The sequence below is a fragment of the Thalassophryne amazonica genome, chromosome 14 (assembly GCF_902500255.1).
Source record: "Thalassophryne amazonica chromosome 14, fThaAma1.1, whole genome shotgun sequence".
NCBI classification, from domain to species: Eukaryota; Metazoa; Chordata; class Actinopteri; order Batrachoidiformes; family Batrachoididae; genus Thalassophryne; species Thalassophryne amazonica.
In genome coordinates this window covers 19,757,955-19,781,232 of record NC_047116.1, presented here as the reverse complement: position 1 = coordinate 19,781,232, position 23,278 = coordinate 19,757,955, and the positions used below count along the sequence as shown (strand labels likewise).

The 23,278-nt window shown below is 37.5% G+C and overlaps 1 long non-coding RNA gene and 1 pseudogene across 1 annotated transcript; both read right to left on the bottom strand.

Moving 5' to 3' along the window:
* Window positions 1–1,758: 1,758 nt before the first annotated feature.
* LOC117524481 lies at window positions 1,759–21,409 on the bottom strand (annotated as a pseudogene).
* On the bottom strand, window positions 12,241–13,491 carry LOC117524483. Its single transcript, XR_004564780.1, has 2 exons — window positions 13,404–13,491; window positions 12,241–13,296 (listed from the first exon to the last, which is right to left on the bottom strand). It is a non-coding gene; the product is annotated as an uncharacterized LOC117524483 (long non-coding RNA).
* Window positions 21,410–23,278: the final 1,869 nt, after the last annotated feature.

Here is a 23,278-nt window from a genome sequence, read left to right as displayed (position 1 = left end):
AAACAAGGTTACAATGGGCTAAGGAAAAGCAATCGTGGACTGTGGATGACTGGATGAAAGTCATATTCAGTGATGAATCTCGAATCTGCATTGGGCAAGGTGATGATGCTGGAACTTTTGTTTGGTGCCATTCCAATGAGATTTATAAAGATGACTGCCTGAAGAGAACATGTAAATTTCCACAGTCATTGATGATATGGGGCTGCATGTCAGGTAAAGGCACTGGGGAGATGGCTGTCATTACATCATCAATAAATGCACAAGTTTACGTTGATATTTTGGACACTTTTCTTATCCCATCAATTGAAAGGATGTTTGGGGATGATGAAATCATTTTTCGAGATGATAATGCATCTTGCCATAGAGCAAAAACTGTGAAAACATTCCTTGCAAAAAGACACATAGGGTCAATGTCATGGCCTGCAAATAGTCCGAATCTTAATCCAATTGAAAATCTTTGGTGGAAGTTGAAGAAAATGGTCCATGACAAGACTCCAACCTGCAAAGCTGATCTGGCAACAGCAATCAGAGAAAGTTGGAGCCAGATTGATGAAGAGTACTGTTTGTCACTCATTAAGTCCATGCCTCAGAGACTGCAAGCTGTTATAAAAGCCAGAGGTGGTGCAGCAAAATACTAGTGATGTGTTGGAGTGTTCTTTTGTTTTGAATGATTCCATAATTTTTTCCTCAGAATTGAGTGATTCCATATTTTTTTCCCTCTGCTTGGTCTAAAAAAAGTAACCGTTACTGACTGCCACAATTTTTTTTCCTGATTTCTTAGAGTGTTTCTTAAAGCCAGAAAGTTGCCATTTGAAATGACTTTAGTTTTGTGTCATGTCTGTGATCTGCTTTTTTTCTACAAAATCAAACAACTGAATGAACATCCTCCGAGGCCGATGATTCCATAATTTTTGCCAGAGGTTGTATATGAAACACTTTTTCTAATATTCAAATGAGCTCTAGACAAATCAAGTGTTAAACTCAAGCAAGCTTTCTTGAGAAGCATTCGTAAAGTGTTCACAAACCAACTTCAAAATGCAACGACGTGCAAACCTTACATACGAGGTCTGTCAATAAAGCAACGGTCCTTTTTATTTTTTTCAAAAAAAAAAAAAAAAAAAAAAAAAAATATATATATATATATATATATATATAACCAGATGTACCACACACCTGCTAGCCTCAAATTATATAAAACAAACCCCAAAAAAAGTAACATTTGGATTTTTGGTACTGCAGATGAACCATGGCCCATACAGGAGAGTCAGTATCAAGTCTCTTCTGCCAAAATGAACACAATCCCAAACTCGGATCACTTTGTCAGAGTGCAGTCAGTGCTGGGTTAAAGCTACAGTGTGTAAGATTTAGTCACCTAGTGAGGCTGCAGATTAGTGACAGACCGATAAAGGTTTTCAATACCCAATGCTGATATTTCGAGAGCAGGGTGGCCAATATATAAAGCAGATATTTTTTTTTACCCCCTCTGGGCAAGTTAGATGAATCCCAACCCATCTGTGGAATGGGGACACCTGTGTGCTCCATTATCTGTATCGGGACGATGTAAACACTGTTCTTTCTGACACCATGTTTCTGTTTTACTGATAGTAAACAGACAAAGCAAACTTGCTCAACTCAATAATTAAAATTAGATTTGCGTTTTCTCACTAAAAAAACTGCAGCAAATGTAATTATATAGACCGTAAATATTGTATATGCTGTATCAACATGGCCACCTACATGGGGGGAGGCAACTATATGTAGATATGTAACACTCATTCCAAGCTTTTGAAAACATATTCACTGGTGCAGATATACACTAATGAACAGAATGAATTCTCTATTCCATTTTCGCTAATTAATACCCTAAATCTTATACACTGTAGCTTTAAAGTTTATATCCTGACAGCAAGTATTTTCCAAATAAAAACAGCAGTGTGTAACGCACAGCAGCAGAAAATGACGTTTCTCAGGGCGGAATCGAATATCGCTACCAGCGAGGCCTTTAACTGATCATGAAATACAAACAATACCTGAACCATTTAATTTAGCATATTCAACTCAGAAAACTAATTTACTCTCTTGCTATAATAGTAAAGAAATGTGGGTTGAAATAATTGTTAGCCTGGATAATTTGAAAACAGGAATTTAAGACTCCATTTTACTTTTCACAAACACGTGGTTTAACTGTGAAAGATTAAAAAAAAAAAAAAGAGGAAAGGCACAGAAACGTCTACAATGTCAAGCTGTTTAAGCAGCTTAATGCTCTGATATAATGTTCATCTGCATGCTTAATATACTCATAATGCCTACTTTTACCTGCTAACATTAGTACCGATGTAGCGGGTGGGTACAATTAAGGATTATAAAGCAAATATCCATTTAATCCGGATGCAGTAACTGTTCATGTGTGACAAAGCAATCGTAACACTTTTAGCCATTAGGTACATGGAAAAGTAGAAAATACACAAACACTGCTGAACATTCAAAAACAAACGTGTGACTCTCTGTATATAACAATATGCAATAAAAACAGAAATGGATGGTAACAGAAGAACACACCAAGTCTCTACAGATATGCGTAAGAGTTGGTCCAGCGACAAGGCGTCTGCATAGATGCCACAGTGATGACCTCTAGCTCTTTCGGCACAGGGCTCGACCTGTGCTGGATCCCCTGATCCTCACAGTGTGCCGGTGCAAACCCATTCAGCCCAAATGCAAAGCGTCCTGGCGCATCTGAGTTCCCAATAGGGGTCACCTCCACTTCTATGGTACCGTTTTGGAATCCTCCAGTGCCACCCAGTGGCCCGTTCATATGCAGCAACTCCAGCGGCATGCCCAGCCCTAAACAATGACAAAGGGCAACAACGACTATGTTTAAATGGACAGCAATGTGATTTATTAACCCAGTTAAGGCAACACTTTCAACACTTCAGTGCAGTGTAACCAGGGTATCCAGATTATCTTAACCTGAACGCAATCATACGCAGTAAGAAATAATCCAGGTAAAACATGGAGTATTACAATCTTAGTCGCATTATTGAAGAGCACATAACACCATAATGAAAATATTCTCTTGTTTAGACTAAGGTCAATAGTTGCATTATTGCTGTCCATGTAAACATAGTGAATGACAAAATAGTTTTGCTTTAAACTTAAACCAGCCTTCATTTGAGGGCATTCTGAAAGTCTAGAACAAGGTAGAACTAAGGTTCATGCTTTTAATACATGGTATATGTTCAGTCCAGTTCATTTGATTTCACACTGCAAATGCTGCATTTGCACTGAAGAACTTTTCACTGTGTATTTAGGTCCTGACAACACCCATGCAGGCTGCTTCTCCCTATATTTGACATTGATTGGCTTGTAGACGTGTGTGCCTTGAGGCAACTTTGTTGTGATTTGGTGCTATATAAATGACATAAACTGAAACTGAATTGTGTGCATCTGGCATTGGCTTGTCAATTTAGCAAACCATTCCATTTGAATGGATTCAATTCAATTTATTTATACAGTGCCAAATCACAGCATAAGTTGCCCTAAGGCACTTCACAAGAGTTAGCTCTAACCTTAACCCCCCACCCCAAGCAAAGACATTGCCAACACTGGTAGGCATTTTGTTTTTTATTACAGGAAGAAACTTCAAGCAGACCAGACTCAATGGAGTGATTTCTGCTTTGGCCATATTACCAATAACAGAACAAGGGAAAAAAAAATGGCAATGATGCAAAGTCAGAAATGTTGCAGCTATGCATAGTACAAAGAATCCAGTGCTTGCAACAATCGGATGGCTCACGCAAAACAATGGACACTTTTCCATTTTTCAGGACCACAGGCTAAAGCTCCTTGTTTTCATTACTCATTAAGTTAGTTTTTCAAACAGAAAGCAAAGTTATATTTATATGTTTTATTTTTTTCTGGAAAAAAAAAAAAAAAAAAAAAAGCAAAACAAAAAGTTCCGATCCATGGCTTAAAAACCATGCCCAATCCAAATTTTGGCTTTTGTGATCTATGACACCCCTCATATTTACCACCTGCCACAAGACAGGGAGACAAAACAGGCATTTTATGTTTAACAAGGAGAAAAGACGGACAGTGAGAGATAAACTATTTAAGTGCAGAGAATCACCCAGGTCTGATCAGAAAAACATTAAAGATTTGTGTCACATTACAGAGGAATTGGGTTATAACCTCATAAAAAGTTTAAACTTTTAAAAGGAACCATCAGAGCCAGACATTCCTGTTTTGATACAACACCATGCAAAATGCCAAAAATATTACATCTTTCAATTAATTAATGTCCCTTAATTTTCTTCTACTGTTTAATGGGAGATGATAATATGCCTCAACTTCCTGTAACTTGGCCAAAAGTTAGAACCATCCAAAAAGTGTTTTCACACTGCAAACAAACCAAATCACGGTTCTGTTTGATCCGGTCCGAGACCACCTCTTTTGGGCAGATCAAATTATGACTGGATCATGGTCTGAGGCAGGTTTCAGACCGGCAATTTTGGTTTGGACCAAATTAAAAAGTCCAAAAGTCTGGACAAAAGAAGGCATATGTGAAATATGTATCACAGCAGGCCAGTTCTAAATCAGTTGGCAAACCTTATGTCAGCTACTGTTATTTTGTTGTTCTTTTTAGAAAGTTCACTTCTAGCCATCACCATTTCTACACTGCAAACCCACAAAATTTTACCAAATATATCTAATTTCCAAACAAACTATCCAATCTACAACTAAAAAAAAAAGACATGATCACCTAACAAGTTAAATTTCAATAATACACAAGGGAAGCACCCTGTCTTGAGCCATATTTAAGAAACATGCTTTACTTGACTCACCACAAGATTTTTAAGATGCTGTATTATTTGTTTAAAAGCGTAACCCTTAACTATAATAATAAAAATATAAGGCAATGCTAAAAATACCCTCGGCTGTATGAGCATTGTGTTCTGTATAATTTGCAGCTGTTTAAGTAATTAAAGAGGTTATATTTACACACAAACGAAACAGAGATTTTCTACCATCCTGTGACTTCACCACACTAACGTCCGCTAAATGTTTTGTAAATCCTTCCAGAGGTGTTATAAGGTTACAAACACAGCATTTTTAGTTTTAGAAGTGTTTATTTCTCACTAGCTTGTATATAATATATGAGAAAGGTGTCATTTTTAGCCAAAAAATTAAGCAAAGTTAGCACCTAGCGATAGCAGGAAGCGACATCACCACACTCACGCGCCAACGTCCGCGAGATCATGCCAAAAAAAAAAAAAGTACAGAATGTGACATTTTAATGTCTTAAAATACCTCTTAAACTAGGTCAAGGTTAGACATCTTCGAATTTGTCCAAGGTCTGTGTCCCAAGAATGTTCCCTGTGAATTTGAAGAATCTGGCAGTAATAGAATTGGACTTATGCTGTACACAGATGGACGGACGGACGCCAGGTCTTTGCAATACCCAATGACCATATGTTGGCTTCGGGTAATGAAGCTCTCTAAGTTTGGACCATTGGTATAAAAAAAAAAAAAAAATTTAAACCAAGCAGCAAATGTAAAACTTACATCTGATGATCTTATGGACCTACCGTTGGGTCTGGCTTTCTTCACTGGGTTTGTCTCTATGCCCTCAGAGGACCTCTTTCTGTTGGGCATGCCATTTAAGAAGCTCCGTCCCTGGATAGTGGGGTGAGTGTGGCTCCCATTCTGGGTGATGTTGTACAGAATTGACCCGTTATGGGACTGAGCCATGTTTTGTTGGAGGTTCTGGGCATTGGACAAAACCTTGGCGCACTCACGGAATCCCTGTGCGTGGGCCAGGTCAGCAGCAGTCAGCCCACTGGCATTCCTCATGCTGCACAACGGGAGGGCAAGTGTTAGAGACCGTCAACGAGTGCCATGGTCACACACAAGCGCACACCCACCCACACGCGCACAGACACATACACACTCATGACGCAAATACACACACATATACAAAAACACAAATGTACAGCAATGGCCTGTGCTGCTCTACTCTGTCACATCCTCGTCATCATCTTCAAAAGATGACAACTGATCCCTTCCGGATCATTTGCATTTTCCTTAATGAAACTAAATTCTGGAATCTGTTGCCAAATTATTCGGAAATCATCTGCTGAAAGAGGACACGATTAAGACAACTGATGGTGGGCACTGATTTTATTTTACAGAATACCTGAAACAGTCCAACATGTTGGCTGAAATGCTGAAGATTTAACATCATGTGATCCATTGAAATGAGGAGGTATTTTGTGAGATGATGGAGAACTCAAGAGTCTTTTCTGCAGGACTGTTTGGACATCAAGGGTGAAAAAAATGCAATACTGGCACTGCTGAAGGAGATCTGCTCTAAACTAGTGGTGCAAAGACAAGACTGCAACCAAGAATATCTTAAAGAAAGTCTGAATATGGAAGTAGGCACGCTGCAAACTTTCAAAGCACGTCTGGATGTCGATAACAAAAAGGATGTAGAGGGAATTCTTTGGTGCGGGGGATGCTGTACAGTTTGGAAACATTTTTTCCTCTCGAAGATTTGCAGGTTTATTGTCCAAAAGTGATCCTCTAAGGAACCAGTTGTATCTTCCATGAAAACACCACAGAATCATCAAGAAAGAAAATTAAATGACACTGCTCAGCATCTTCTTGAAAGAATCTAATCTTCAGCTTGAAAGATGAGCAAGAAAGTACATCACCTTGAAAAACAAACAGTATTATTACATGATTTTTTTTTTCTCCCCCCGTTCAGTTGTGTTAATCATTTCCGGGTGCAGCAGGAATCATGTGACCCTTGAAAACAATGAATGAACAAACGGTGTAGTAAAAGAGTGTTGGCTTGAAAATCAATTTTCAATCATACAGATAGTGTTTGGAATGTATGGAAGTAATTTCACTGGTCACCCCCCCCCCCCCCCCCCCCACCCCCCCCCCCCCCCCCCCCCCCCAAAAAAAACAACTAAATATATAACTCAAAAATAAGATATCCTTCATAAAATAATTTTTTTTTCCTACACATGATGCTTATAAATTGCTGCATCTGGTCATTATATTTGCTTAAAATGATTTTTTTTTTTTTTGCCACTGTGAAATTAAAGTGCAAGTTCAACATTTAAGTTTGGCAGATTGTGACAGAAAATAAATATATAAAATAAAAACATGACAAAATGTTGACCAAGTCATTTCAGTTCATTGAGGATTTTTCCCCCCTCTAATGTATCAACTATTAAACACAATGAGCACTTGTTCTAAAGCAGAGTACGACCATCCTACAAAAACAGTTCTGTGAACAAGCTCTAGCTTTGTGAACAAAGTGGGAGTTTAAGGCTCATGACCATTGTGCATGTTTTACCAAAAATCACAAAGTTGATATCGCACCACAGAATACTTGGTGTGATGAAAATAAATGGAATGACTGGACAACACAATTTATACTGTAAATAATAATATAACAACAACATCAACAATGAAAAAAGCCCTGTTGCTAAGTTACTAAGCCCAAGTGACATTGACTTCCATACAGCAGTGAAAATTTTAGTCAGGTTGTCTTACCATTTGGTCATTCAATGTGGTTCGGAATTTGTTCTCTCCCTGAATCTTTTTCTAAATATTTGTGTGAAAAACAGAGATTTCAAGAACTAGTGTGTATGAAAACATTCAATCAAGAATCAAATTTTAATAAAAGAAAAGAAAAAAAAAAAAATCACACAGTAACTTGTAACACATTACCCGTCCCCTTCAAATTAACGCTTCCATCAGTTATTTATTTATTTGTTGTTTTTTTTTACTGAAACCATTTCGAAATAAAGTAGAAGTACTGGTCTCACTCTAAGGAAGATAAATTGTATCAAGTATTTTTAGTTAAACTGTGCACAAACCAACAGCTAGCTACTGCAAACATTCATCCTCCCTCTTTTGTGATAAAAATAATTCTCAGAGGCAAGCCACATAAATGACAGACTCGAAAGGCAACAAGGTTATAAAAACAAACACTACAGTGAATAATGTCACGCAACTAATGGCACTGCTTTAATTTTAAACAAGCAGCTGCTGTCAGTGACATGTTGCCATTGTTTTCACGTTTAAATGCTACACAAATATGCCGTTTGTTAAATGGACAGCTAATCTGTTAACTGTGGAGTCCTGTGTGTGACCTCCAGTCAAACTCCATCAGAAATTTGCTGAATCCCTCAAATGCAAGTCATTTCTCTCACATCCAACACAATACTGAAAGAGACAAACAGTTCAACCTACATTTTAAGGGAATAAAATGTAAGTTGTTACAACCTAAACATTGTATTATAATTATATCAGTGCTTTCACAACTAGACTAGCTGGATAATCATCGACAAAGCAGTCAGTGTTCCACCACTTCAAATAATAAAATGTTCCAATTAAATTCTGTTCAAGTAAACAGTTTCAAAGTTTGAATTACATTGTTTTACAAAATACAAAAAACAAACATACTTGTATCTCAGTAGTTCTTTTAAAAAATGTAAAACTCTCTACAAGTTTTATTCCAGCAATTACAGAGCATTGGACTGATAACGATCAGCTACTCAAAAATAATAATCTATTAATAATTTAAGCCATTTATCAAAAAAAAAAAATCCATTATTACTTGACAAACTATTGCACAGTTATAAACTGTTTTTCAACAAATTATTAACCACTTTAAACTGCTTTTAAAATTATTCAAAATTGTGTTAAATGGGTTCTAACATCAAAATAAGCGATCTGTTTGCTTACTAAAGCAAACAGATCTCAATAGTAACATGTGAAACTCTCAGTCTGGTTAATTTGGAGCTAATCTATAAAACCAGAAAGTAGCAGATTATAAAGTGGTTTTAAACAGATGTAAGATGCTGTCAAAATTGTTTTCACTGTTGTCAAGAAACAAGTGATTATCTTTACATTTTCCAGTGGTATTTGGTAAAAAAAAAAAAAAAAAAAAGTAATTCGAAGATGGAATCTTTGAAATTTTGGTAGGTATTAATGAAATATTTTCATACAGTAAACAAATACCCATAATTAAATTATCTAGTTACACCAATAGACTAAAAAGCAACAATATGGTTAAAAATTCTGAGTCATTCCTTCAGTGAGACCTGAACTCTACAATATATCGTGATCCAATGTAATGACAGAAAACAAACTGGCTCATATTTGGCTTAAAAGGAAGCGTTAATTCTTTGTAAATGCCTGGTATGCTTTGCTTTTCTGCCCTAAGCACAATATGCATCTTCTCTAACTGTCCTCTAACCTTCCAGAGGCAGCCTAATATCATCATGCTACATGTTGATATGGGACTCACGTAATTAAACCTGTCCTTATAAAGAGCTCCTATGGTTAGTTCACAAAAATAAAAAACAAAACAAAATTTAAAATAAAACAAACTAGTTATAGGAATAATCATGGATAATAAGCAAAGCATGCAGGTCTAAAACTTTTGCTTTTTTGATTCATAAAATCCTAGCATTAAAACCAATCACCGCAAGAAATACCTCAACAGTTTGCCAGTGTGTAGATAGGAAGCGATAGTGAGAACACTCAATGCCACAACAGTGCGGCTATCCCAGGGAACGGGGCAGACTCAGCAGTGTCTATGCTCCCCCTTTCTAGGATTACTTGAAAAAACCAAGTCATTTCCAATTCAATGGCTGAAAAACATTAAGACGTATGGTTCTGTTTCTGTTAACAGAATAGAAAACTTATTTTGTAACTTATTGTCACTTTCATGAAGGAAAGGGTGACAAAGATTAGATGTCAAAACAGACTATGATACTGTAAGAATTAATACTGTAACATGGAAAATAAAACATTTCTTTATATAGAAATAATCTTTTGTACAGTGAAATGACAGTAAATAACCAGTGCAACAAGATGAGTGTTAGCATTAAACACATAGTTCAGTATATGCTGCTAAGCAAATCTATCCCATTTCACTCAGCTGCTCTGTAAAACTTTGTCTGCACTCTCCTCCTCACTGCCAGTCTCTAAACACTGTCCCACCTCTTAAATTAATCATTAACCAACCTTTGAGGCTCATGACAAAAGACGTCCATGCTAGTTTCTAAATCAGAATTGTTATTCGCTGTCTGAAATTAATACTACTTAAGATTTTGTTGTTTTGGGTTTGTTATTTTGGGCTACCTACCCACCAAAAGTAAAACTCCGTGTCCTCGTTGCAAAGGGTGGAAACAGGATAAGATAGGACAGACCAAGTATGGTGGGAATCTACAGTCGCCACAATGGTCTTCCAAAGTTGCCCTGACACATTGCTGCCAGCTGGTGGGCTCAGGAAGCTAGTAATAGATCATCTACAGGCTCAACGTCACATACAAAGATGGAAGTAGTTGCACCAGAAAGAAGAATGTCAAAGAGAATGTGGTGGAGGGGAAGCTTACACACAAGTCTATGCTGCATGCAACAGAAGCTACTCCTCAAGAATATCTATGACAAGCTGCACAACATTGCAGGCTGCATCGCTCCAACTGACACTCTATACCAGATGGGAAACCTCAATGGCCACCTTGGTGGAGACAGAAAGCACTATAAGCAGAGACTTGTGACTCCAACATCAAAAGCCAGATTGACTTAATGCTGATGAGGGAATGCCACTAAAGAACAAGCCCTGGCTCAAGAGCTGCACCAAACAGAACCAATGGAACAGCATACAAAGCTTACTCATGAAGATAAAGCCTGTCAACAATCAGAAAGACCGCATCAGAAAACATGGTTCAACAAAGTGACAAGAGGAAAAGAGGATAAAGGTCAACACTCTCTACATCAAACTACCAAGTCAAGAACAGCCAGTCACGACCGTCTAAGAATGGTAGGAATAAAGAAATCGACCTTTAACGGTAGCAGAAGACGCTGTGGGAAAAGACACTAAACTGCAACAGAAGAGAAGTAAGTCCTGTGCAGGCTCAGATACCCTTCAGGCTGGTGCTTATCCCCAGATACTGTAGCGTGAAGCAGATAAGCCAACAAATCCCTGGACGGGATGCAGACCATCATAGGTTACTTCCAAGTCAAGGCTGGTACCATTGACAGATGGGTGGATTAAGACAATGCAGATGAAGTGTCTTGTCCAAGGACACAAACAGGCAGCCTGTAGCACATATGTGAAATTGAACCCAGGTCTATGTATTGGTAGCCCAATTCCTATCCCAAACAGCCACCTGACAGAATACAAAACAAGGAGATATGCAGAATACTAAAAAGGTTTTCAAACCAACAACACAAAGATGGGAAGTAGTAAGTGTAGGTGTTACAGTAAAAGAAAACATTCTCAGAGAGGACAGCAAACACAAGTGCAGATTCATAGTTCCCCCTCAGTTCAGGACACCCTCACTGCTTTTTGGCAGTTCTGCCATCAGTCTTGTTGGGAGATGAACCTAATGTGGATGTTTTGATGATGGGAGAAAACCAATGTAGACACAAGGAGAACATGCCAACTTCATACAGACAGGAACTGGGCTTTTACTGAACTGAACCAACACTGTTCTTGTGAAGTGTGTTAGCCACCCGCCACTGTAAGGTGGGATAAGTTTACATAATAATATAATGTAAATATAAATTAAAGTATGACAGAATATATATGATTAAGGTAGAGTTAAATGTGAACATTACAACTAAAGTATAAAACCGAGATTACGAACAATTAACACTCCAAAGTTGATTCAATGAATGGCTGATAAATGGCGCAGCAATTGATAAAGACATTAATAGTTTAGATTATCAAGGGTGTAGTTTATTTACTTTTAAATTAAGAGTTGCCCCATTAAAATACTAGTAACTAAAATGTTGGTAAAGGTTTTAAAATGTATGTAAAACAGGACCAACATTTTCATGAGGTTTGTAAGACATTAATTCATTCAACTTAATTTAGCATCTCAAGTGCATCAACATATAAATATTTGGAATCGATCATTTTATCGGCAACTTGGCCAGCCTGTATCACATCTCTATGGCAATGTATACCAAGAAATGTTCCAGCCATTCTACAACTCTCAACAACAATTAAGAAGGAAACCAGTGAAACTGTAATCTGTATAAAAGTCAAATTATTTACGGAGCAACTGAAATAAATATCGGCAACATTTATACTATTCAGATATTTGTAAACTTTGGGAATCACTTTCAGCTCAACCACTGTAAACTTTACTACAGTATCATGGGGAGGACAGCTATTTTATTTATCAACTGTGACTTTTTTAACTGTTGTTTTTCTGGATGAGCTAAAAAAAAATAAATAAAAAAAATAATAATAATAATTTGTCATGAGCCTCAAACCCACCTACAGTGACTTAGTTTCCCTCCCATTTGTGTCCCTTTACATTTCTGGGTCAAAAGTTATAAAAAATAAATAAAGCAATACAATTACTAGATTCTGCATGGGAGAAAAATTCAGTTTTTATTACATTTCAATATTACATTATCATCTGATTACCAAATGCACATTGCATTGCCTCAAACAGGACTGAAATATTCATTAAAATCTTTGGTCTTAATTTGGAACAATCAAAACGAAGAAAATTCACAGTGTAATGGAGACATACGGTTCACACAGATTCAAATGATCTCTGGTTATAATTTCACTACAATAGTGTAAACTGTCACATATAAACACTATACAAACTACATAGTTTCGAAATTCTCTCATTTCTAATGATAAAAGGTTTCTATGTGCCAATACGTATGCGCAGTTTAGTTAATGAAACAAACAGCAACTGGTGGCACAAATACAAGTCAATTTTTAACTCCTACAAAAGCCCAATGATGACAACATATAGTTAACATATCAGTAAGGCACTGATGAGCTTGTTTTTTCTCTGCAACGTGACAATTTTCATGTTATGTGAGAAGCTACTGAAAAATATCACAAATACATAAGATACACTGCACAATTTCTGGTAGTTTTAGCTCTCCTGAAATCAATGGTGTCAAGATGAAGAGGCACATAGCTTGGCATTTAAGAAAATACACTGTAAGTTATCTTTAATTCTTTAGTGGCAAATGAAATGCATCATTACCAGATTAATCAGTGAGTATATATAGCAGCCCCTGTGAATGGTACTTCACCTCACTAATATACACGGTTAAATTTTCCACATAGTCAAAGACAAATTTATCAAACTACATTGGGAACAAGTTAAATACCACAAAAGGTAACATACATGGGCTGCTACTGCATTTACAACATGAAAGTTTTACTTTGGCGAGGCTAGTGCAGCAAAATGATAATTAGCTTCAAATGTTTAGCACCAACAAATCATGCATCTAATTTTAATTTAACCTTTATTTAACCCGGATAGTCCCATTGAGATCAAGATCTCTTTTACAAGGGAGAGTTGATAATTTTAAAGTTTTATAAGTTTCCAATTCACCTAACTTGAAGATGTAAGGCTGAAGGTTTAGCCTTTCTTGAGCATTTGATGTTACTGTTGTGCCAATAATAACAGAATATTTGTTAAAGTACTAAGTGTGCCAAGCACAAACACAACAAACAAAATGGTGTGGTTTGACAGTCTAATGTCAAGTACTTATCTACTTCTAAACTTAACACCTGAGGAAATGTTCCTAGTTGTTTTGAACTGGTTAAATGAATGTGGTATTTGGCAATCTAGGAGTGTCCCTTATCCTATTTAGGCCTTATGACATGTTTCATAATGAAATTTATTGTATAGTTTAGTGAAATGTAGCCCGTTCATACTGACACCAAAAACAGATTCAGAAACAGAGGCCATGTGCATTTGGTCATCCAATCAAGTTGTGTGTAAGACAATAAACTAAAACAAATGTTAAAGAAAACCACACTATAGATTAAAACAAGATCATGCAATAAGGCCTCAGGTAACAACAGTTTATCAACGTTTACATTAAGTTGTTCTCATGTTTGGGTGATAATGATGTTGTGTAATAAACATATTAACTTTGGACCAAAGTTAAATAGGAATTTTTCATAACATTTACCACATCCTCTAGTAACTCTCTCTGATAACACTGTTAGCTGAATGAAACACTTTTCAGTCTCACAAGGAACTACATACAAATCAACTTGTATAAAACCAATTGTGCTTTGGCTAATACCACAACAGAGGGCAACTTAATGTGAATTGTTGCAATGATAAACACAATTTAAGGAATTATCAAAACGTCACATTTTCAGGGAACACCGCCACATCAGACCTAACTGCTTAAGAACACAGACACATTACTCAGGGATTAAATAGATGTAGTCATGAATGTATTTACAAGTTATAAGTTATATTTTGCAAAATGAAGTCAATATTTTATCTACACTGCCTTATTTTATAATCTGTCACAATTGTCACATAAAAAGGACACGGAGAGCAAATTTTTTTTGTAACTTTTAAACATTCTTCTGTGTACAATCTGGACACAGAATGTAAAGCAAGAGGCCAACATAGTGTTTTATTTCAAGAAGTTAAATTAAGTTTTTTCTTTGACAATTTAAATCAGGACAAAATGGCCATCACTATTTAACAGCAATTAAATGCAAAAAGACCTAAAGACTCTGAAACTGAAGAACTTTATTGACACAGACATGACGCATTTCTCCTCCTGGCATGTATACATCAGTCATAGGGGGGTGCAGGTGCTATAAACCATAAATAACCTGTGCATATTCTCTAACTGACCTTATTCGTCACCAACATGTAGAAATCGGATGTAAACCTAGTATTTTCCAACAGTTGTCACTGTTTATTTATTTCAATTCAGCAGTGGTCCCTGAAAGGTACAACTGAGATGGTGAATAGTACAGAGAAAAATAAAATAAGCACGAGGTGTGGCCACAGGACTTACTCAGCTTTTGCTCCCTGATTCAAGAGAGCATTGATACAGTCCAGGCTGCCCGCACGAGCAGCCTTGTGATGGGCGTCTCGCCCACATAGTCCTGAAAGATAAGAAAGATTGCAGTCACAAATAAACTCTGCTGTGTCCAGCAACAGTGAGCCAAAACAACCTCGTTTAAGAACCACTTGTACTAACAGATTCATTAGTACAACCTGTGTACGAGTAATTGAAGAGAACTTCCACATTCAACAATGTTCTCGCAGGTCTGAACAAAATCTAACAGTGATCCATACCTGTAGTATGAGTTGGTGCAGTTAGTCTGCAGTCACCCAACCGTAGTTTTATGTAACTGATTGAATATTTCATTATTTTGAAGCACTTAGTTTAAAAATCCTACATAAATCACATGTCATTATCACATTAAATTCACACATATAGCCTACTTATATCATTCATTTAAGATACAATACATATCACTTTATCAGTACCACAGCAGGAGGACGTTAAACCACTTACAGAACACAATATTCCATTAATCTCTGTAATTGAGAGTTAATAATGAACCTCTCCTATAGCAGACAGCAATAGCCTTCAATTCAATTCATTTAGAACAGCGCCAAAGCACTAAGTAGGTTGCCCCAAGGCATATATATATATATATACACTCAACAAAAATATAAATGCAACACTTTTGGTTTTGCTCCCATTTTGTATGAGATGAACTCAAAGATCTAAAACTTTTTCCACATACACAGTATCACCATTTCCCTCAAATATTGTTCACAAACCAGTCTAAATCTGTGATAGTGGAGCACTTCTCCTTTGCTGAGATAATCCATCCCACCTCACAAGTGTGCCATATCAAGATGCTGATTAGGACACCATGATTAGTGCACAGGTGTGCCTTAGGACTGTCCACAATAAAAGGCCACTCTGAAAGGTATTGAGGGAAATGGTGATATTGTGTAGTGGAAAAAGTTTTAGATCTTTGAGTTCATCTCATACAAAATGGGAGCAAAACCAAAAGTGTTGTGTTTTATATTTTTGTTGAGTGTATATATATAGATATATATATTATATATATATATATATATATAATATATATATATAAAAGTTACAGGAAGTAACCCCAAGCAGACCAGACTCAAAGGGGTGACCATCTGCTTTGGCCATAAATACCACATCAAATACAAATAAAAACAAAGCACAACAAAGAAATGTCAAACTGCAAAGACAGAGATGATGGACCTAAGCATCTAGGAACTTACTAATCCAGTGGTCATATTAAACATTTGTTCAATCAAGTGGTAAAAATCACAGACCTGTGAAATGGAACAAAGCAGGGACCCTCATAAGCAGGTGACAGTTCTATTGTGAAAAAAATTCACGCAACATCCACAACTCATCTAGTCTCCCCTCCTCTGTCCACAGTAGCAATGATGTGGAAACACTTTTCAAAAACCATTTCTTGTCCAACCACCAATTTATTTTAGCAACAGACATTATTATTAGCATTATTTTGGTAATTCACAACTCCCATGAATGCATGCACGCCAATTACATCAGGTGGCTGTCAGGATTTTTACATATTGCGAGTTAAACAAGTTTTCTGATGTATGTATGTATGCTTGCGAATCTGTCATGGCATGTTTGTGTGCACCCAGAGTATTAAAAAAGGTACGATAAGTTAAAAAACAAAACAAAACAACAACAACGAAAACTGTTCTTGCATGAATTGGCCATAATGTGATTGTGTCTGCCTATATATATTTGTCGGCCCTGTGATAGACTGGTGGCCTGTCCAGGGTGTGCTGCACCTCTTGCCCAATGACCACAGGGACAGGCTCCAGTGCCCCCTCTCCTCCAGTGAGCCTCTGTGGGTTTAGAAAAATGAATGGATGTTCTTGCATGAGGCCCATTACACTCTATATTTAAAGATACCAACTGCACATTTTTGAGGAATGATGCATTTCCTGCAGCGAAAAGGAGCCAAATGTTGCCGTTTATATTTTGACATTATAAGGAGCGGAGGAACCCATATCCCCAGCATCAGAACAGCTTGCATCTACACAGCAGAATAGCAGAGCCTGAACTTTTCACAGACCTCACTGCCACCCACACAAATTTATAGTTAGACATTAAGAGGAAAGACTCAACAGACAAAAATACACAGCAAGAAATGTGATGAGTCAGAGAAGTGACTCACATTCAGCCCTTTTCTACTAATCAAATGCCAAGTCAAAATATTTTCAGTCCAACAGCAGATGAAACATTTTTTTCTTCAAATGTGAAAATGTGATGGTTTAAACATGTAAGTCAAAAGGAAATTATGAACTATAAATCTCTGAAATATGTTTAGGGATGCAAACAGTATGTTATGTCATAGTAACCTACTAATCTGGTTATTCTCAGCAGTGCACTGGATCATGAACTGATTAATTCTGGGTAAGAAGATATACTACAGCATAATACAGGATAAGAATAATATACTAAGAAAAAAATGTCAGTAATACGTGAATATATGTTAAGAATATAGTTTGCTTCACCGCTACACTACACAGGTTGTGACCCCAAATAAGACTGATCCTCTTAATGGAAATGTCTGTGTTTAACCTCTCACAATGTTCTGCTTTAGTCACTCTGGTACATCAATCTAAACATGCAGAATTTAATCCAAGGGTGGAGTCCTTTCAGTACGGGCTGTTAAAAAAAAAAACAAAAAAAAAAACTGTACATTCTCGCTCCTTAAAAATGCAGCAACAAATTCTTCTACACCTAATTGAGACTTTAGACATTTTTAATAAATCAGATTCTTTAACTCTGCTGAATGTTCAGTTTAGCATCCAGTGTGCACATCCTACCTGTTTGTTCATATCTGCACCAGCTTGGAGTAACCACAACAGACAGTCAGGGTGGCCCCCAAATGCAGCAATGTGCATGGGCGTCTGTGCAAACCTGGACGTCACAGTGTTGACACCACAGCCAATCTGAACCAGAAGCATTACGCACTCCAGCTGTCAGGAGACAAGGCCAATAAAATATACATTACACAACAACAATAATACATTTTGTGAACTTACATTATCAAACTGATTATTGCAAAGGACCCACTTTATAAAGTGACAGTTGCGTACTATGTCAAAATAGTCTTTTTCTATCTGTTTTTAATTCATACAGAAGAACTGCAAGGATTATTATCCTCTACCTGACAAACAAACTGTTGGAGGGAGATAGTCGGGAGCACCATCTGTTTCAAACATTTTCCAATATATCTCCGAGCCCTCTAGACCCAAACTGATTACAGTGGGCACATAGACAGAGGCGATATCACTTGAACTAAACACACAAAATTTTTATACAAACTTCAAGTGACTCCAAGGTAGGGCTAGATGATGTGGCAATATATATATGATCACTATACGTTTTTCTGAACACTGATCAACGGCTCCTTCTGGAAATATGCTTAGTACTATTGTTTTCTATGGTTTACTGTCATGTTGTCCCTCTAACTATCTCGACCCACTTCCCCACTCACCCACCTGTAAAACCAAATCACCCCACATAATGTATATGTCGCCCCATTGAGTAGTTTGATGAAAACTATGTAAGGAGTATAAATGATATAAAATCACACAATTCTTGTGCTGCACAAGATTAATAAACATCACCCATGTCAGACGCTTGAAGTCTTTACAAAGTGAAAACAGACTGTTTTAACCAGGTTTACTTTTCACTGACAAATGTTCTTTTGTTCAACATTTTTTTTCAATTTATTTATTTATAAAGGGACCATGTACAATAAAAACATAAATGTTTCCATTTGATGCATTGTACCAGAGTTAGCTTAAAGCTAATTTACATCTGCAGTCCCTTGACAAATCACAGTTAAAACATAAATAAAACATCACAAAAAACATAAACTCAAAGCTGCAAAACTATAAATCACCCACACAGAGATATACACTCACATCCACACAAACCTATTTACATGTTTCAAAAAAAAAAAAAAATAATAATAATAATCAGTGGTTGCAGAATTGAGTACCTTTCAGAAAATTTTTCAATTTGTTCAATTTAATGGAATCAATTCCATACTAAAACATCAATATTTCTTAGGATACAATTTTGGTGAGGGGCAACTTGCCAGGTGAATATGGGGAGATGGTTACTGGGGCCACTTCACCAGACCTTCAATATCATTATTTTCACAAACTATAACTTAATAATTTACCTAGTTTGAAGAGTATCTTGATAATGACTAAAAGATGAAGAAAGCAGAGGGTTAATTGTTAAATTTTATATTTTATTAACACTAGTGTAAACATTTAATTGTGCAAAAATACTTCATTTTCCTAAATAATTTAGCTTCAGTTTTATTTTACAGGTTTTTTTTTATTTTTTTACTGTATTGTAGTCAATCTGTAAACGTAGCATCTGGTTTTGAAACAAACGTAATATGGTACCATATTAATAGCCGTATAGGCGACGTGAACTAACCCTAACCCTAACCAAGTGCCCTCTGGTAGCCATTTTTGGCCAATGAAAACATTGCAGAACTCAATACAAAAACATGTAATTTGGTCACTTTTCAAAGGGATCAGACTCATCAATAAACAAGCCAGAGACAAAACCAAACCAGCTAATTTCAGTAGACAATCAGTACAGCCTGAGTGTGTTTCAGCGGGTGGCCAGTTGTGGAATTACGAATTCATGCCTTCGGATTCACCACTTAGCCGGAAGTGACGTGTACCTGCACTCTTCTATAGTTACATTTCACACTGCTATGAGGCAAAATTATATGATATATTATGTCTAACTAAATGTGGAACGTGGAATGATTAGTCAGTTTTGAATTATGCATAATGGTCACGGGTAGCGAGTGAAGTCACCCCACTGTGAACTCGCCCCAGGTGAAGTCACCCCCCTTTTTTCGATGAAGTCACCCCACGCCAGCTATCCATGCTTTAAAGTTAGGGACCTACCAGTGTGATGTATAGAACTGGGCAGTGTTCCCTGCTTCTCCCATCAATGAGGTTTTTACCTGACAATTATATTCCCCTACCTTAAAGCATCATCTTACTAACAAAAACTTGAGAAAGTACAGTGTATTATGACACTGGTATATATAAATAATTTATAACATGAACATATTAGAATTGAAATATTGTCTTACTAGAGTGGGGTGACTCCACCTGGGGCAAGTTCACAGTGTGGTGACTTCACTACAACCCAATGTCACTACACTGGAAATAGTTATTGTGATATGAGGCTCCCCATGATTTAAAAGCTCACGTTTTAACTCTTTTAAATACACTGGTGTTAATTGTGGAACAATTTACCTAGCTACATAAAACAGGCCCCTCTAAAATGTATTTTAAAAACAGGTCAAACATTTTCTTATGTCAGAGTTTTTGTCAGATCATAATGGGTTGGCGCGGAGAAACATAATTTCTGACGAAGTGGCAAATCCGAAGGCAAGAATTCGTACTTCTGCGACTGGCCGCCCGATGAAAACAAGGTCGGACTGCACTGTCTATTGAAATCGCCTGTTTTTTTTTGCTTCTAACTTGCTTCTAACAGACAGCTGAAAGTCTCACTGCCTGGAATGATGAGATTTAATACACCAAGCTGAGCTGAAATGAACCATTGTACATTAAACTGACTTTCTTAACAAGTCTGACCCTTTTGAAAGTGACTAAATTACATGCATTTGTATTGCGTGCTCCTTTGTTTTCACCCACCAAAAACGGCCACCAGAGGGCGCTCGAGGAAAGTCCGCGGCAACCCATAATTTGTATTTTATTAATTTACACACACACACCATATATATATATATTAATATATATATAATATTATATATGTATGTATGTGTATATATATATACACATACATACATATATATGTGTGAGTGTTTTTCTGCGTTGTCATGGGGACCACGATGGAAATAAATCTGTGCTTTTTCATGCCGTCCTCGGCAAGTTTGCCAAATCAATCAACCAATGTAGAAATAACTGCGTTAAAAGCAAAAAAAAAAAAAAAAAAAATCCGCATTAAATTACGGGCATTCGTTGTAATGGCTTCTTTTATTAGCTATCGGTAGATAAAACAGGAACTATAATGGCCGATGCGAAACTAGCATAGTTCCCGGAGGCAATTCGCGGTTATTATCGTCACCTTTTCACCGAAACCTTCATCGTACCGACGGTTCAGAGCGCCAGCTTACCTTCCCGAAATGCGCGGCCCAGTGTATAGGCGTCCACCGTAGAAGGTGGTCCACGGTCAGGTCTGCCGGGCTGGAGACGCACTGAAGCAGGCAGCGCAAGGCGGAGACATCTCCGTCCCTGCACGCGCGGTGGAGCGGGAAGCGAACATTCAGCACCTCCTCACTCGAGAATCCGGATTCACCTCCTCCCAGCGACATCATAACGGAGCAGAATGATCTTTAACAGGGGAAGGGAGAAAGAAAAAAAAAGGGAGCAGTTGTTAAAATTCTGCTCGCCGAGAGCGTGAAACAAAACGTAGCCACCCTGACTGCTGCTGTTGTTTTCTGCCTGGCAACACAAAGGGAGGAAGAGGAGCGCGCGCGCGCTAGTGAAACTTGAGGAGCAGCAGATCAGCTGCAAAACGTGGACTGGATTTCAGATAGGAAAACTCTTCTCGGGAGCTTTCTTCTCATGCCTTTTCAGAAAGAAAAATGACATACTTTTATAAATTAGGGTTTAGGTTTATGGGTTACACTGAAGGAGTTAAGAGGCGCTCCCGAGTCCACATTTCCGGGCTTAGTGGCGGCGCCAGGAACTTTTCGTTGGGGGGGCGCTGGGGTAAAAGTAGGAGGGGCTCCACAAAATGTCGTTGAAATGAATAATAGTAAATTGCTTTATAAATACCAAGGTATATGTTTTAGTCACCCGTGCTCCTCTAAAATGTGGTATCAATGCACACACATCATTTAGAATGATTGCAAGTTCAGTAAACTTGCACATAGGTATAAATAAAGACAAGTGAATTTTTAAGAGCGGCCGTAAAAAATATTTAGGAAACCTAAATTTTTGGAGTATGGAGTTAAATTTGTCTCATTAATACTTGCAAATGCACAGAGGGTGATTTACAAATATCCTTTTGATTTGTACACGTGCAAACACAAATTTCTGATTTGTAACGTGTGTGGTTTTTACAAATAAATGTTTATTTGCAAAACTGAAAATTTTGTTTGCGAAGGGTGATTCAGCATTGATGGATCACCGAACACACATATTCATCACTTTGCTCAGTTACGCAATATTGAGACATTCTCAGTGCAAAACTGCAGTTGAGATCCACAAATATGTCAGTCGCTATTCACATTATTGGCAGAATTATTGGGGGGGGCTGAGGGGGGCTTGGCTTATTATTGGATGGGCTTAAGCCCCCCAAGCCCCCCTTGGTGCTGCCACTGTCCGGGCTGTACCTCCCCTCCTATGTGGACGGCCTGCCTTTGTGCTTTGTTCTTCAAGATACAGTATGTAGAATATAGTGACATCTAGTGGTGAGGTTGCGCATTGCATTATGCCATCACTGGTCAGTTATTTGTTACTTGCTATTCGATTTTGCCTGAATTTTCCAAGGTTTACCGACCATTGTACTTCCGGCTCCGGCTCTTTTGTAACCCACGATGTATTCAGAAAAAAAAATCTATTAAATAGGCCTAAATGAGATTAGAAAACCACAAACAAAGTGGTAACAGATACATACCCTGAAACACAACCGCATCCCGTGGGTAGCTTTAACCGCGTTTAAACCTCAAGTTTTGCTGATGTGTACACATAACAGGTGCATGTTGCGCTTGTTGAATTTCATTCACTTTATAAAGAAAACTTTATTCCCAGTGCTGGTAGGAATAATGCAAATTAGTTTGTGTAGACAATAACTCAAAAATAATAACAGCTATCATCTTATAATTCACAAAAAAAGTGCTCATAGTGATGATGAACTGATTAGTTCATGATGAACTTTGATGTGCCAGAGCAATCCCAAAAGCAAGTTTGTTTTGCCCACAATCTAAAAAATAAATAAATAAGGTAACAAATTGCATAAATCTTTTTAAGCAATTCCAGCTCAGTCAATGCCATGAACTCACTCATTCATCTTCAACCGCTTACTCCAATTAAAGGTCACAGGTCGCTGAAGCCTATCCCAGCAGTCATAGGGCGTGAGGCGGGTGCACCCTGGACAGCACGCCAGTCTGTCACAGGGCCACATATAGACAAACAAACACATTCACGCACACTTAAAAAGTTCCAGTCCACCTAACCGGCATGTTTGGGAGGAAGCCGGAGCACCCGGAGGGAACCCATGCAAACACGAGGAGAACATGCAAACTCCACACAGAAAGGTCACAGGTAGGAATCGATCCCATGACCTTCTTGCTGTGAGGCAACGGTGCTAACCACTAAGCCACAGTGCT